General features: G+C 39.4%; 1 long non-coding RNA gene across 2 annotated transcripts in view; it reads left to right on the forward strand.

Annotated features, from left to right (window-relative positions):
• Window positions 1–8085: 8085 nt before the first annotated feature.
• LOC306644225 overlaps window positions 8086–16207 on the forward strand; it is a 51885-nt gene continuing 43763 nt past the window's right edge. For both annotated transcript variants that reach the window (XR_013759209.1, XR_013759210.1), the window contains exon 1: window positions 8086–8250. This is a non-coding gene — a long non-coding RNA (uncharacterized lncRNA). The remainder of the gene's footprint in view (window positions 8251–16207) is intronic.

The following is a 16207-nucleotide window of genomic DNA, read 5'->3' on the forward strand; positions in this document are numbered from 1 at the left end:
TTAAATATTCACTGAATGTGTCGGAAGAAGTTGGCACAAGGGCATCAAGAATGGTGCCACCTCTAGTAGGACTGGGGGTGGGGCATCATGGGGTGAGGTTAGTGGAAGTTGAAGAATGAGATCCACAGGATACATATCGACCACAAAGGTGACCCTCTAGGTCCAGATGTGACTGCAGCTACCTTCGAGGGGCAAGCCACAGAGGAGGTGGGACACTGCTTCTCTGGTGACCTGATTCTTCCTTATCTGACTCAAAATTGGTTGTGAGGGGGGAAATGCCATTTCTACACATCACCATTTCCTTATTTGGGTGGCCAGGATTTAGGTGGACCTCAGCTCAAGAACAAGATTGAAAGAACATGATGAATCATTTGGGAAACAAAAATCTAAACAAAGAGAAAAGTGAGCTGATGCAATGATCAGGAGAGACTCACTTTATTTTCTACAGCTGCAGATTTTCCTAAATAGTGTCATTACATTGGGAGCCCAGAAAGAACTGATGCTCCTGAGGAAGAGGACTCACCTCGAGGCTGCATACCTATATTGCAATTAGATGATTACATATGGGTTCAACTGTTCAATGACTTACTGGGAGAAGTGCACTGCTTAATTTTAATGGCTGGAGAAACTCCTGGCACATGCAGAGTCTCAGAAAATACTTGCTAAGTGGACAAAAGGAAGAAAGGGAGAAAAGAGGAAGGAGAGGTGAGAGGAGAGGAAGAGAGGGAGGGAAGGAGGGCTATAGGGAGAAAGGGAAAAAGAGAAAGGAAAGGAAAATGGAAAGAAAGAAGAAAGGAAGGAAGGGGGAGGAAGTGGTTTCTTCTCTTGGCTGATTGGATTTAGAAGTCACACTTGTGACTCTATTCCATGATGATGTATTTGACATAAGTGTATGTAAAAAAAATCCATTTTGTCCACTAAGAGTACAAAATTCAAGATTATTTTTTTCCTTAGGGTGAGAACTGTGTTTATGGAATGGTCAAGTATTTCTAAGAAAAATGATCCTGTTTGTAAAGCATTTAACCATTCTGTTGACATCAGATTTTTACTATGACAAGATTAGAAATATGAATTACATTGACCATCCCTCTTGTGCTGGTAGATGTAACACTTGAGAGGCTGCAATGCTTCTTTCTGCCATCCTATACCATACTGAATCACTGTATTTTACACCCTTCTGACCCCAAACAGCTTACTTTCATTTTAAACAGCAAGAATTGAAAGGAAATGTGTAGGTTTAGAAAAAAATATATATATGCACATACCCCAGAGCTACCTTTAAATGCATTTTTCCAAGGCATATCAAAATACCTTTGGAATTTGTTGTGAAAATTCGACCACATCCTAGTTAGCATGAGGTTAAAATTAACAGTAACATGTGTTTTAGGGATCTCAATTTGCAAAATATTAATGGAGTTCATGGGCAGTTAACTGCAATAAAGGGAGGAAATGAGGTTTATAGTGCAAGGCCCTGGGGATTACAGCCTTCCCTACCCCCGAGTACGTTCATAACCCAGAGCTCAACATGAGGTGAAGGAGGCACAAAAGAATCACTGGAGGAAATCTCAAGGTTAGTTCTTTTTTTGCTTGCCTCTTGGGAGGGCTTAAAGTGCCTCAGAGGTAGCTTCACCCAGACTTGGCTTCTCCTTGTCATTCATAGCTCATGGTTCACCAAGACCTGCAAAAACAGGAACCAATAGCACCCACACAGCTGCTGAAATTTTAGGAGAGAGCTCTGATTTTAATATTCTCTGAGGGGATCTTTGTTGGGTTTGGATCTTTAGATCTCCAGTTGAACTTCTTAGCAAAAAAAAAAAAAAGAAAGAAAAAAAAAAAAAAGTCTTGGAGGATAGTTTAGATTGAGGATGTTAAGAGACGTATTTTTCTCAGTCTTTTTCTATTGATTCTCCTGTGACCTCGAAGAAATCAGACCTCCCTTCTGGACCTCTGCAGGTTCATCCAACAGAAAAAATGGCGGAACTAGAAGATCTGTAGGGACACTTCCTGCTCTTTAATTTTTAGTCTAATGTAAATCTCATCCACATCCAGTGCATTTTCTAGGAAATGGTACTAAATAATCTACTTAATACATTAAGACTCAGATGTTAGAGTCAGGAGAAATCACTGCAAGCTAAACTAATCCCAGCACGTAGGATTTATTTCAAAGACTGGATTCAAGTAGTGCCTGGAGACAGGAGGGTATTCTAGACCAAGAGAAGCCTCTGGGTAAGGGCCTGATGTGCAGAGATCCAAGGCCAGATTTGAGACTCAATCGGGGACGAGGTGATAGGAGCATGTTGAAGAAGGAAACATCAAAAACCACCATGACCTTCCTAGGACTTCACGTGAGAAGGGAGGAGCTTGATGGGGCTGTCTCTGGGACCACTTTCAGGGAAACATTTTGGACTTAGAATGTCAAAATTTGTAGCTGATCCATGCCCTTTCTGACCAGGATCCTGCGGTCTTGCCTGTCTAACCTGGCACTGCTATAGCTTGATTTTCTCATTTCTGTTGATTGGTGTCCTCAGGTTACCTCCTTTCTCACTGTCTCTTTCATAAGTCTCTGTTATCCTCACTTTCTACTTACAGAATGAGGTCATTCTTTTTCTAGGAAAGTCTCCACGGAAAGGATCTGGGTTGGATGACTTTTCATGGTACTGACCCAGGAAATCCTTCACCCTTTTTAGATTCTTAGGTGTGAATCCTCTGAACATGCAGTGGCCTTTCAGGAACACAAGTTACAATACAATACTGTCATGGCAGACATTATCAGGAAACTTCAGCTACCTCAATGTTCTGGTTGGGGAAACTCAGGCTATCATGCACTCTGTTATGACTCATGGACTGAGTACACTGGCCAGATAGTCTCCTTAGATTCTAATCACTTTTGCCACATAAAGTCAGAAACTTGGTAGTCACCAAGAAACCATACTGACACCTCAACTTTAACCTTTTCTGTGGGACTGAGATCTGCTTGTGGTCTTTCTTAGTCATGAACCCCTATTTTGTTCATTATCCCATGTTTCCTGGGACCATGGTTCTGCCAAGAACTTAGCCCATTTATCTAGGTGTTGATGTCCTGCATTGTGCTTGTCAGAGTCAGGATTCTTTGGCAGATTACCTTCTGAACTGTCTTTAGATCACTGTTTTCTCAGGTCCACTTGTCTTCCATTCTCCCATCCTCCAAATATCCCTCAAACATTCTTCTTGCTTCTGCTTGACCTCTGGCTCTTGGTTTCTGAGCATTTGGAGCAACAATGGCTCCCACAGAAATATCAAAAAGTGTTTTCGATCATGAAGACCTTGTTTTTGTCTCATTAAAGTTTTTCTGGAGAAAGAATCTCATGCCAATACTTCATACTCTTTATGGGAATTATTTGATAACTACTTGATAAAATTTTTTAGGCTTATAATCAGTTGCTGTGAATCTTCAGAACACTGTGAAATTGAAGGAAATATGTAAGGTTTATTTGTTCTCTTATTTGCTTGTTTTAATTAAAGTCAGCAGTTGCCCCAAAGTTGTGGTCTTTTAATTGTGCACATTTTGTGCCTTAGTTTATCTGTGAACAGTTCCTGGCCAGAGGTAATTTGTTTTTTTAAAGAGAATAAACATGTATCTGAAGCATCAGAGTTACAGACACAGATCCTCAGTTCCTCCCTGCAGACTTCATCTGGTCCAGTCCAAGGCTAGGGAACGGTCATCTGACTCAGATCCATTATCAGTGGGATCCAGAATTGGTCCTTGCCAACTAGTTCTGGGCTCTGAGTAAACTGGAATCCATCTTATGTGTCAAGGAGTCAGTTGAATGGCATTGTCTCAACCCCCCATCAGAAGAGATTCACTACCCTGCCTCACCAAGTAGACTGGGAAGTCTTGATCCATGGAACTAGTTGTACTGAGTTAATAGGACCCTTGGAGCCCATGAGTAGGGCCTTGGGTCAAATTCATTTAGGGTTTCTATGCCATGTTTTCACTCAAGACAAGTACAGATTTTGTAGCTCTATTGGGCCTCTGAATTTGGTGTCCTAGCATGCTTCAATGTCTGAAAAACAGCAGATTGCTTCTTCTAGTTTGGATTCTTTTGAGTTCGTTATAATCAAGGCAATCATCCTATCCTCTCTCATTCATAGTTAATAAGAAAGGCCATTTGGCAAGAGCTGACTCAACAAGGGAAGTCACCTACTACCCTAAACTACTCAGGTCTGTTCTCCTTGGTACAAGTAATGATGTGGGTATAATTTGTTCTGATTTCAATACCTGGGTCCTGTATATTTTCTGCTCTTTTAGCAGATTATTTTAAGCAGCCCACCTTCCTCCAAATGGAGCTTCAGGAGATATTTGCTTGCTGAACAGACTCAGCAGAGGCACTACACTAAGCAATATCTTCAGAATGAGGAAGAACTTGGGTTTCTCTCATTTGGGACCAGGATTACTGGTCTATATCAAAAGGTAAAATAATAGAGCCCTCTGAATGATGGGATCAAGAGAAAATCATCTTGTTTTTTTCATAAGCAAATTTGGGTTCTAATCATTGTTCAACTACAACAGTAGGACCACAAGTCAATTTACATTGTTTCCCCTAGTCCTGATAGCTCCATCAGTTAAATAGGAGTTATAATGTGCATCTTGAAGAGTGATCATGAACATCAAATGTGGCCTTGGTTATGAAGTATATAAATGAAATTTGGAACACAGTAAGTGTTCAGAACAGAGAAGCTGCTTACTAGGGAAAGAAAGAAAAGAAAGAAAGAAAGAAAGAAAGAAAGAAAGAAAGAAAGAAAGAAAGAAAGAAAGAAAGAAAGAAAGAAAGGAAGGAAGGAAGGAAGGAAGGAAGGAAGGAAGGAAGGAAGGAAGGAAGGAGGGAAGGAAGAAAGGAAGGAAGGAAGGAAGGAAGGAAGGAAGGAAGGAAGGGAGGGAGGGAGGGAGGGAGGAAGGAAGGAAGGAAGGAAGGAAGGAAGGAAGACAAAGAGGAAGGAAGGAAGGAAGGAAGGAAGGAAGGAAGGAAGGAAGGAAGGGAGGGAGGGAGGAAAAGAAAAGAGATAAGATGTTGAAGTTACTTCATTTTTTTCTCTGGAACTGAGAAATTCCAAAGAAGTTTCTAGAAATATGGCCTACTTAATTTAGATTTTAGGAAAATCTAAAACAAAATCCACTTAGTTCTTACAAGATTAGCAGAGCTAAAAGAAAACTCACTACCCCCCCCGGTATTTGTTGGAGAACTAAAAGCTGAGTTTGAGTTTGGGTCCTGTTTGTCTTGTAAACAGGTAGGACCTCCCTCCCTCACACCCAGCACCATGCACATACATATGGGCACACAAACACCCACAAGCATGCACACCTGTGCCTGTGTGCACACGGAGGTCCATACAAAGGCCCAGCTCTCAGCTTGAGCTGTGATCTCCTAGGATCCATTTGCACTGTTCTTAAGCGTCTGCACTTTTTCAAAGGAGAAGAAATTGATGTTTCAAGCTGTTGAATCCCAACTCATCGAAAAAGCTTGGATTACCCCCTGTACTGCTTCACCAGGCATGTTAGGCATTTTTTCATGGGTTTGGGAAATCATGTTTCAGCCAGTATTAAACAGGATTGAACCCCAGAAGACTAGAGTTCAATTTCAAGCTCAGAACCCAGGAGGTCAGAGTGTGTTCTATCAAGGAAAGTCCAAACTCCCTTTCCTCGGCAAAGCAAAACATATTCTGGGAGAAAGAGGAGGCTGAAAGTCAAGCACAGCAGTTTCTAATATTTTTCCACTTGACTTTACTTAATTAGTGTTGACTAGCTTAACGAAGCAATTAAGGGGCTTATTTGCTTTTTTAAATCACATGTGAAATTTAAGAAACCTTGAAATAGAAGAAATATTTGTCCCCAAGATCTTACCCCACAAGGGATATCAATTTGACTATTCTCCAACCACTAGAAAGTGAGAACAGCCGGCCCTGCTCTCCACATGAGGCCCAAGCAAAACAGAAATCACAGTAGCCAGCTCTGCATGCAGAAATCACCAGCAGGTACTTTTAAATGTACTACTAAGATTTCCACTGAAAATAACAAACATAATTAGCTTTTCATAATAATTAGTTTTAACAATAACATGGATAATAACATCGACATTTATTGATTACATTAGTTATGTGCTAGCAATGGGGCTACCCACTTTAATATCCCATTTCAATTTAAGTCTATAGATCTTCACCATTCCCTATTTAGGGAGTAAAAAAATAAGGATTCTGAGAAGATGGTTGGCATGCCAGGGTTCACAAACTTGTCAGGCCCTGGATCAGACTTTCTCATTCTAAGACATGCAATCCTTCCATGATATTTCACTACCAGCCCGGGAAAAGCTTCTTGAACCTGGTAATTGTGGCTCAAGTACACTGAGAACTATTGAATAAGTAGATTTATATAAGTATGTTTACACTGTTATATATGTAAATAGCAAAACATAATGGATTATTAGCTGGGGATATACCTCAGTTGGTAGAGTGCTTGCCTTTCTTGCACAAGGCCCTGGGTTCAATCCCCAGCACCACAAAAAATGAACGGGCATATCATTCATTTTTAATAATTAATCTATTTACCTATGTGGCAACCTTATAATATATAAGGTATACTAATTATATGTTTTAGTGAGCTTTATCATCACTGTGACCAAAAGACCTGACAAGAATAATTTGAGTAGAAAAAGTTTATTTGGGGGTTCATGGTTTCAGAGGTCTTAGTCCATAGATGGCCAACTCCATTCTTTGGGGCTCAAGATGAGACAGAACTTTATGGCGGGAGGGTGTGGAGGAGGAAAATAGCTGGGAACATCGCACCAGGAAGCAGGGAGAAAACTCTGCTTTACAAGGACAAAATATGTATCCCAAAGGTGTGCCCCCAGAGACCCACTTCCTCCAGCCCCAACCTACCTGTCTACAGATACAACCCAGTTAATCCCTACCAGGGAATTAATGTACTGGTTAGATTAAGATTCTCATAACCCAATTATTTTACCTCTAAACTTTCTTGCATTGTTTCATACATGAGCTTTTGGGAGACACCTCATACCTAATGCATAATATCATACCATTATTGTTCTATCATTTGATCTTATATCACTTCTTTGAATGAAATGATAAACTTATATGTAGAAATGTGTATTTTATATAAATATAAAAGAATAATATATATACATGTATAAGATTTAAACATGACACATGATGCATAACATATATAATATAGAGTCATGATATATAATAAGAAATACAGCAAAATACAAAGCCATATTTCACAGTATTGTGAGTACATTGTTTAAATAGTATATAATACATAATATATAATACATAACTCATATTTTAAATAATTACATATAATTGCTTATAGATTATATAATCTAATAAGGGTTAATAATTAGATTATTTACTTAAATAAATAATGCAGGAAAATATTCTCTATTATAATCTAATACAATAGTATGGCATCTCATATGATGAATAAATTTGATGACTAAATAATAAAGTTATGAAATAATTTGTAAATTGTGTGGTTCAGAGTCTAGTATAATGCCTTCAGCCATAGCTTATCAATATTTATTAACTACTGAATGCTAGAAACCATCTCAGGCACTTTACATATCACCACCTCTGAACCTCAATAAGCCAGCAGAATAGGTTCCATTTTTGGAAAAGAAACTCTGATTAGATAAATGTTTTGTTTTCCTTTAAAGATGGTAAAAGAGCCAGGGATCAACTTTGATTTTGTCTGATTTCAAATCATACGGGCTTAGTATTCTACCAGATCAGATAAGTAGTTGGAGAAGAGAAATAACTAAACACAGGAAGGAAAAGGAAACTGCCCCTGACTGCTTGCCTTGTCCTTGTCATAGAGGACACTGGGGCATGCGTTAAGTTCTCAGGGATGCAGGGGGCAAGGCAGAGGGACCTGCCCTGGAGCCCAGGCAACCATCCCTCAGCCTCTTGTTTAGTTCACATGCTGTTCCTCAGGGTACTGGGGATGCAGGAATGATCTGGCCCAGGGCCCCCAGCACGTGTCCTGATGCAGGTACATGCAGCCTCCATTGCAGGACCCTTCCAGAGGGACACCCTTGTGACCAGAGTCCACACACTTAATGACATTCCCTTGCACTCATTCTATTTTCCCTTTGCCCCAGGACTGCAGCCTAGATACTTGGCACTGGAAGGACTGCCAACAGCAAGACAGATTGGGAGGACAGAGACGGCACTGAATCAACAGCCCACATGGGAAGACACGTAAGTCCAGGGAGATTTCTTAACTATTTACCAAATAGGGGCATTGTTTATTTTCTACATATCTCCCTAAGAGTCCATTTATGAGCTCCATTTACGACTTCAAACAGGCGAGCTGGCAGAGGTATGGCAGTGGAGATAAGATGGTGACTAATTAACGGTTTTGCAACAGGTTTCAACACCCAGATCTACAACCACCTGTATTTTTTTCTTAACCGCCAACACTTATTTTCAAATACAAACATGCTTTTAAGTATTTTTTTTAAAATACAGCTAATAGTTTTATCTTGTTCCTGGCACTATTTCTTCTTCTTGATAGGGTTATAAATAGGGTATTCCACTTGGCAAGACTCTTGTCCATGGCATTGGAGAGATGGTTCTTTAGTTACTCTAAGAAAACAGCACATAGTTGGCATATTTCTCCTCAAGCTTTCCTAACATTTAAACTACCATCTGCATACTTTTCGTTTGACTTCACTCTGAAAATTGCCTGTTCTTCTGATACATACCAGAGACTTGGCTACTCAGACATTTGGGGGAAAAAAGAGAGAGAGAGAGAGAAAGAGAGAGAGAAGAACATGAACAGCATTCTTCCCATTTCTGATCTCAGGCTTTTAATACTTGCAACAGTACTTGCTTTCTTTAAAGTCGGTTTTAATTTTAAGATCGTAGGATTCTGAATAGAGGGGCAATTCAGTATTAATACACGAATCCTGACAGCTGTATTACTTTCCTTAGGTTTATGCAGCTAATTTCCTACATTCAGATAAGTGTGTAGAAAATACATGATTCCATATCTTGGCACTGTGTGTGTGTGTGTGTATGTGCAAGAGAATTCAAATATGAGTTTTAAAAATGCAAGCAATAAAGTTACATTTGAAGATCCAGAGCTAAAAGGCTTTCACTTTTCATTGCCAACATTTCAAGCCAATTTAGATAACTTGGGTGAGTTTGTAAGAGGATTGAAGTGCTAGAAAATACTATTTCTTGAAATTCAAGGCTTTTCATTGTGAGACAAAGAAGACAGTGGTACAAATAGCCTCTGCTCCTTCTCCAAGATAATCCAGGGCCCCCCAACAGCTGATCTTCACCTTTCCTGAAGGACTACAAAAAGGAAAAGGAAAGGTTGCAGTAATACTTAGAGCCATTATGGATGAATTGCAAAAAATTCTACAAAATTAGACTTTTTGGGGGTTTCCACAAAAACACATATCACTAGCCTGAAGAACTGGATGAACACTTTATCTACATGGGTCATGGTTAGCTGAAGCATCATTTGAATGAATGTCAAGGAAAAAATGAGTTCCGAATGCTTCTTCCCAAAACTCTGTATCCTATTGGTATTCGTGGTTTGTAGAAGAAAGGCCAGGTAAATGTTGGCCCATAACACTCTGCATGGAGGTCTGTCTGGTGCTCTTCAAACTCCATGTGAGGATTCTCCAACCCCAAAATATTTTAACTTATTTAAGAATGCAGCCAAAGGATCTGTTCTTTCGAGGGTCCAAAAATATTAGTGTTTCAATTGGTGGTGTTAGAGGCAAGGTAGCTTTGCTATTTTGCTATTATTTTATTCCTTTCCTTTTTCTTCTTTCTTCTTTTCCCTATTTTTAAGAAATTGCTGTAAGAAACTATTTATCAAGGTCAGCACCAATTTTTGCTTGTGTTTTGAAATTTTGTTCCTAAATCTTTGGAGATTCAATTTCTCCTGGTCTGGGGAAGCTCAGTTTTCTTTGTTTTAACAATCCTTTTGGTCCATGAAGCAAAGGCGTGGACACTGCCTACTGACAGAATGCTTCATTCATGATTTAAAAATCTAATGAAGCTGAAATAGAAATAGGATTTTTGAAATGGGTTTGAAGTAATTCAGATAAGGTGTTCAATGAACATCTTGGCGGTTTTCAAACTCCAAGGGCTTTAAGATAAAAATTTGAGGGGAGGGATAAACCAATATACGTGCACACATACACAATGTTTTTAAGTGTTGTCTTGCTGCGATTAAATGATTGAATGGTCGCTACCTCCAACGGTCATCCCTTCCACCCATTTGAGGTACTTAACCATGTTATGTTATCACCTATAGGTCTTGGACTAGCTCTCTCTCCATTCAGTAAAGAATTGAAGAACGGGACACAGAGAGAGCCAGAGCGGAGCAGGTTTATTGTGAAGTAGTAGTAACAGAATTCTCTGAAGAGAAGGAGCCCTGAAGCAGGGGGAAGTTTGGGCTTGTCCTTTTTATGTTCCCTGGAAGTTCTTTCTTTCCTTATCTCCTCCCCTCCTCATGCTCTCCTCACTATTGTTCATTGGTGTCCCCATGTCCATGCATCTATTTTGGATTTTCTATTGAATCCCCCACTTACGAGCACAAGTATAGAAGTATGTGTCTGATTGGGTCCCCTGCTTGTGTCCACAAACACTTTGGTCAACTGGGCAGTTGACCTCACTTGTAAACCCTCTCCATGCTCCTGAGGTCTGGATCTGCCCCTGACGTCCTTACTCACCATCTTGCCCTGGCTGCCTGCATCCTTCCATATCTTTCTCCACAACATATTAACAGAACTGTGATTGAGTTTAGCAAAAATATGTTGCATAAGGCACAGTGCTGATAGTGAATGTCAATTAAGAGATGAAAGAAAGGACATCATTTTGATACTGAAGGAGTTCATTTGTTGGGAACAACCTTCCATATAAACTGAGTGTGTGTGAGCAGTTGCCTTTTGAACTCTGGTTCACAGATCAGGCAGTTACAACCTTGATATCATCTCTGATCGGAACTTCCAATTCCTGTACTCTTCCTCCTTTTCTCCTGACCTCTCCAAAGAATCTCATTTCATCTCTTTCCTTCTATTAGAAAGTATCTATTTCCCCCAGGTAGGTGTAGAATTCACTGTTAATCTCATTCTGCCAATCAATTCTCTGTTCACTGACTATCCACAATGATAGCCCCTAGTAACATAAGGCCTTTAGATTAAAATTAAAATTAATTACAATGAAGCCAGTTGCAGTGGTTCGTGCCCATAATCCCAGCTACCCGGGAGACTGGGACAGAGGGATCACAAATTTGTGGTCAGTCTGGACAACAAAATGAAACCCTGTATCCAAAACTAAGGGTGGGGACTGGAGATGTAGCATAGTGGAATAGCACCCCTGGCTTTAATCCCCAGTAACAACAACAACAAAAGACTTAAGTTGAACTTTTAATTTCTTAGTTGAACCTTTCAGTGCCTAATGGCCACATACAGCCAAGGGCTACCCTATTGAATGATGCTGATGATAAAACATTGCCATCATCTCAGAAAGTTCTTCTGGTCAGACCTGCTCTAGAACATGGTTAAAGGCTTGCTGGTGGTGCTCCTCTCTGCCTGGTGCTCCCCAGGCCTGCCATCCTCCAACAAATTCAGTGTGCACTGTTCTCTGCATATACCCTGAGCTTTGCGGACTGTCTCTCTGCTATTTCCAAATCTTGAAGCTCTCTGGAAATCATGGTATTGTTCAAGACTTAGTTCCCAAGAAGCTTTCTCTTTTCCAGTCAGAACTCTGCCTCCTCTGAAATCCTAGATCATACTTCATACTTCGGTTGTACCTGATTTGTGGTTCTTCTTTAGTGTGTTTCCAACTGTAGTCTTCAAAGACCTTTCTTCCATGTAACCCCTAGCAGATTCTGCTATTTTTGAGAGAGGTGTGAGGCTCATTCTTTTTATATTTCATGACCTCTATTTTTTGATATTTGCCAATGTGTCTTATTTTATTTTATTCTCTCTCAGTTTTGAAGACAATAAGGAGGAGCTACAAAGTGCAGGGGTGTGGGGGAAGAGACACATGTGGTACCAAAGTCTGAAGGAGGAAACGAAGAAATACGTTTATGTCAACCATACAAAAGGGGACAGAATGAGGCTTTGCACATGCTGGAAAAGAATTCTGCAATCGAAGTCTGACTCTGCCCTTTGTTTTATGGCTCCGAGTACTTATCCTCACAATTCAGCCATATCATTTATCAAATAGGAATAGTACTGTTTACCACACAGGTTTTTGTGAATTCCCTTGAAGTAACATGCATAAAAGTGCCTCTGAGAAAATAAGAGGGGAGTCTCAACAAACACAGAGAGTCATGCTCACACCTCTCTTCCAGAAAAGACTGGTAGGGGACTGGGAGAAATACACATTCCCCTGCCCCTCACAAGCCCACTTTCTCCGGACAAACCCCACCTACTGATAAAGTTGCAGTAGACTCTGCGAGTTATCCCCAGGATTCTCTTTTTATCTCACAGAAATATTTATGTATCTAGAAGTCTCTATAATGTTTTTTTATTCCACCCTCTGGGGGACATAGTTATGGCTGTTGAATGTTTACTTTGCAGGCATTCCTTCTCCCTTTGAAGAAATCCACAAAAGAAAGAGCAAGACGCTGACACGTTTTCAAAGCCATGATTTACAGGAATGATTTCTCAAAAGCAAGTGGACACATCCGAGTTCATCATCAAATAATATTTCTAAAGCACCCTCTAGTGTCTGGCCCCAGGCCAGATGAGTCAAGGCCTGGGGAAGCTGCACACTTTTTAAAAATAAAATGGACTCAAGTCAGCTGCTGCAAATCACGTCTGCAATGCGTGGGCTGCTTCAGGAATGACTGACTCCCTAGGTATAAGACGGTGCATTGTTTTAGAAAAAAAATATATGATTAGACATACTCATTCTCTTAAATGCAATTCAACTCCTTTTTGAAATAGATATTCAGACTTAACAAGATCAAGTTAAAAATTACTCTGGAAATTAGAAGAATTTAAAATCTAAGTAAATCTTAGGGAGGAAAATTTGCTCTCTATGTGAAAAAAATTCTGAACTTGAGGCAAGGTAAGAAGGGCAAGAGCAGAGAGGTGTCATCTATTAGGAATGCAGGAGTCACCTGCCAAATGATGATGCTGTGGCTGTTATCCTCTGTGGAGCTCACTCAGTGGACTCTCAGGGGTACAGTGGAGAGGGTGGACACCTGGAATCAGAAGGCCTTGGGGTTGTCCCCAGGCTGTGTGATTTGGAACACATCACACAAATTTTATGACCCTTCATTTCTTCTCATGTAAAATAGTAATAATTCTGCCAGATTCACGGAATTGTTTGGACTTGAATTAGTTCAGATACGATGGACTTGTTCCTTGGACATAGTATTTGTTCTGAGAATGTAACTATTTTTTTCTCAATTGTGTGATCAATTTGGCAATCCTCAATTTCATAATATGCACTCCATTGGACTGCAACAGACAATGTGACTCTTGAATGCATTTACTCCCCTCAGTATTCCATTGTCACATCTTTGAGAATGGGATCATATTTTACACGGACTAGAAGAGTCAATTTCTGCATGGGCCAGTTGACTTCCACCCAAAATACCCAATCATTCACTCATTCTTAATTCATTCATTTAATTCTCATCTCTTAAACCCAGAAGGCTTCCTTCACTAACTGGAGATCTCATTAATAAGATAGAGCAGGCACTTTTTATCACCTATAAAAGATCTTTGTAGGCAGTGGAGAAAGAGCACTGGATCATTTCAAGAGGTCACATTGAAAAGAAAATGACTTTTGAACATGGAAGAACTTTGGTCCAAGCAAATTATATTTCAAAGTTTTACTTACAAGTTTATTTATTACTGTGTGGAATCTCACTCCTGTGGCTCCGGTCAAAGAAAATGGGCACACAGGTGTCTGCCTATTTACACAGGCATTAAAAAGTGTTGTAAAATGAGCTTCAGCCTTTTAAGTTACTGTCTTTTCCTTTATAATAATAATCTCTTCAATTTTACAAGGTCTATATTATTTTTAGGTAAGAAAACACTGTAGAGTTCATGTTTTATTGTTCCTTACAGTTGTATAAATTATGTTTGGCCAAAACAAATGTAATTCCTACTGTGTGAACTGGGAACCCCAAATGTTGATTTTCCTCAAGTTATAAACAATGTGAAGATATGTTATACTAGGTCACAATTTTCCAGAGCAGGGCAAAATATATAACTCAGTTTTAATAACAAAACTGCATATATCATTAAAGTTTCCTACTCCACACCAAATGTATTATATTACTGTGCCCAGCAAGAGACATCCTTTGTGTTGACCGCAATTTCTAAACTACCATTTGATTGAATGGAAAGCATTTTAACCACTTGTTATTCTTAAAAAAAAATATTTAAAATCTCTAAATGCTCATGAAAATTCTGCATTTTCTTTGCCAGTGAATATTAAATTGCTTATTGGTTTGATTACCATAGATTTTGTGGACACAGGGTCTGGGGACAATTGTTATAAACCTTTTCTGACTATTGGATAAATCTTCACACTTTAGCATCCCGGAAGCAAGATGCCACTTCTTTGTAACATCAAAGAGCCTTTATAATATATTTTATGCATATATTTATACATATATTATACATATATTTGTACATATATTATATCAACTTCAAGCTGCTTTGTAATTATTCACTTGCAAAGTTTTCACTCTAAAAAGATTGTCATTCAACAAGCAAGGATCAGCTCACGTACCCTGTGCTCCTGGGATAGTATTACAGCATTAGAAATGTCAAACGAATGAATAAACACTGAAGGAGCCACCACTGAATCACCAATTTAACCAATTTAATCTCATCATACAAATTTTAATTGACACATAATAATCATACATATTTATGGGATACAGTGTGATATTTTGATATACGTTTACAATGTATAATTATCAGTCAGACTAGCATATTCATAATAAAACATCGTTTCTTTGTGTTGGGAATATTCAAAATCCTTTTTTCTTTCTATTTTAAAGTAGAAAATAAATTATTGTTAATTTTAGTTACCCTGGTCTGTCTAATACTTATTCCTGATATCTGACTTAATCTGTGGACCCCATTCCCAGCCTCATTTTTCCTTTCTTTTTTTATACTGAGGATTGAACCCTGGGGTAGTTCACCACTGAGCTACATCCTCAAACTTTAAAAAAAAAATTCACTTTGAGACAGGGTCTTGCTACGTTGCTCAGGGCCTTGCTGATTTGCTGAGGGTGGTCTCTAACTTGTGATCTCTCTGGCCCAGCTTTGCCACTCACTGAGATCACAGGCGTGTTCCACCATGCTCGGCCAGTTACCAACCTCTTTCTATCCTTCCTTCAGCCTGCCTCTTCCAGTCTCTGGTAACCACTATTTAACTCTATACTTGTATAAGATAAATTTATTTAACTTCCTATATGAGTGAGAACATGTGGTATTTGTTTTTCTGTGTGTTATGGTTTGTATATAAAATGTCCCTCAAAGACTCATGTGTTAAAGGCTTGGTCCCCAAAGCAGCAGGGTTTAGAGGCGAGGTGTCTGGGAAGTGATTGGACGGATCCTAAAGGCTCCGACCTCATCAGTGGATTAATAATTTGAAGGCATTATAGTGAGACCCGGTTGAAGGAAGTATATCACTGGAGGCACTCCCTTGGGGACTATGTCCCTGTCTCCTCTCGATGTGCTTCTTGACTGCTGAGAGCTGAGAAGCCTTCCTCTGCTAGAATCTTCTGTCTCACTTTAGACAGGCCCAAAGCAATGGAGCCAGATGATCATGAATGGAAAACTCTGAAATCAGGAACCAAACTAAATTTTTCTCCTTTAAGTTAGTTTTCTCAGGTACTTGTCACAGGGGTGACACTGTATCTGACTTACTGCCTTTAACATACTATCTTCCAGACTCATCTCTGTTGCCACAAATGATGCTATCTCCTTCTTTTTTGTGACTGAATAGTATTTCACTGTGTGCACATACAGTTTTTTAACCATTCTTTTTCCTGTAGCATGCAACATTTTACGGGTGCCTATTAATTATGAGAAGTGGAGATTTTCTTTATGGCACATTGGTGCATGGCTATAACATAATTTGATCAATCTCGCACCTTAATATCTTCTCTTACCCTCCTCTCCTCCTTCTCCCTGTTCTTTTTTCTGTCCCA

Source organism: Sciurus vulgaris (assembly GCF_902686455.1).
Source record: "Sciurus vulgaris genome assembly, chromosome: 14".
Taxonomy (NCBI): Eukaryota; Metazoa; Chordata; class Mammalia; order Rodentia; family Sciuridae; genus Sciurus; species Sciurus vulgaris.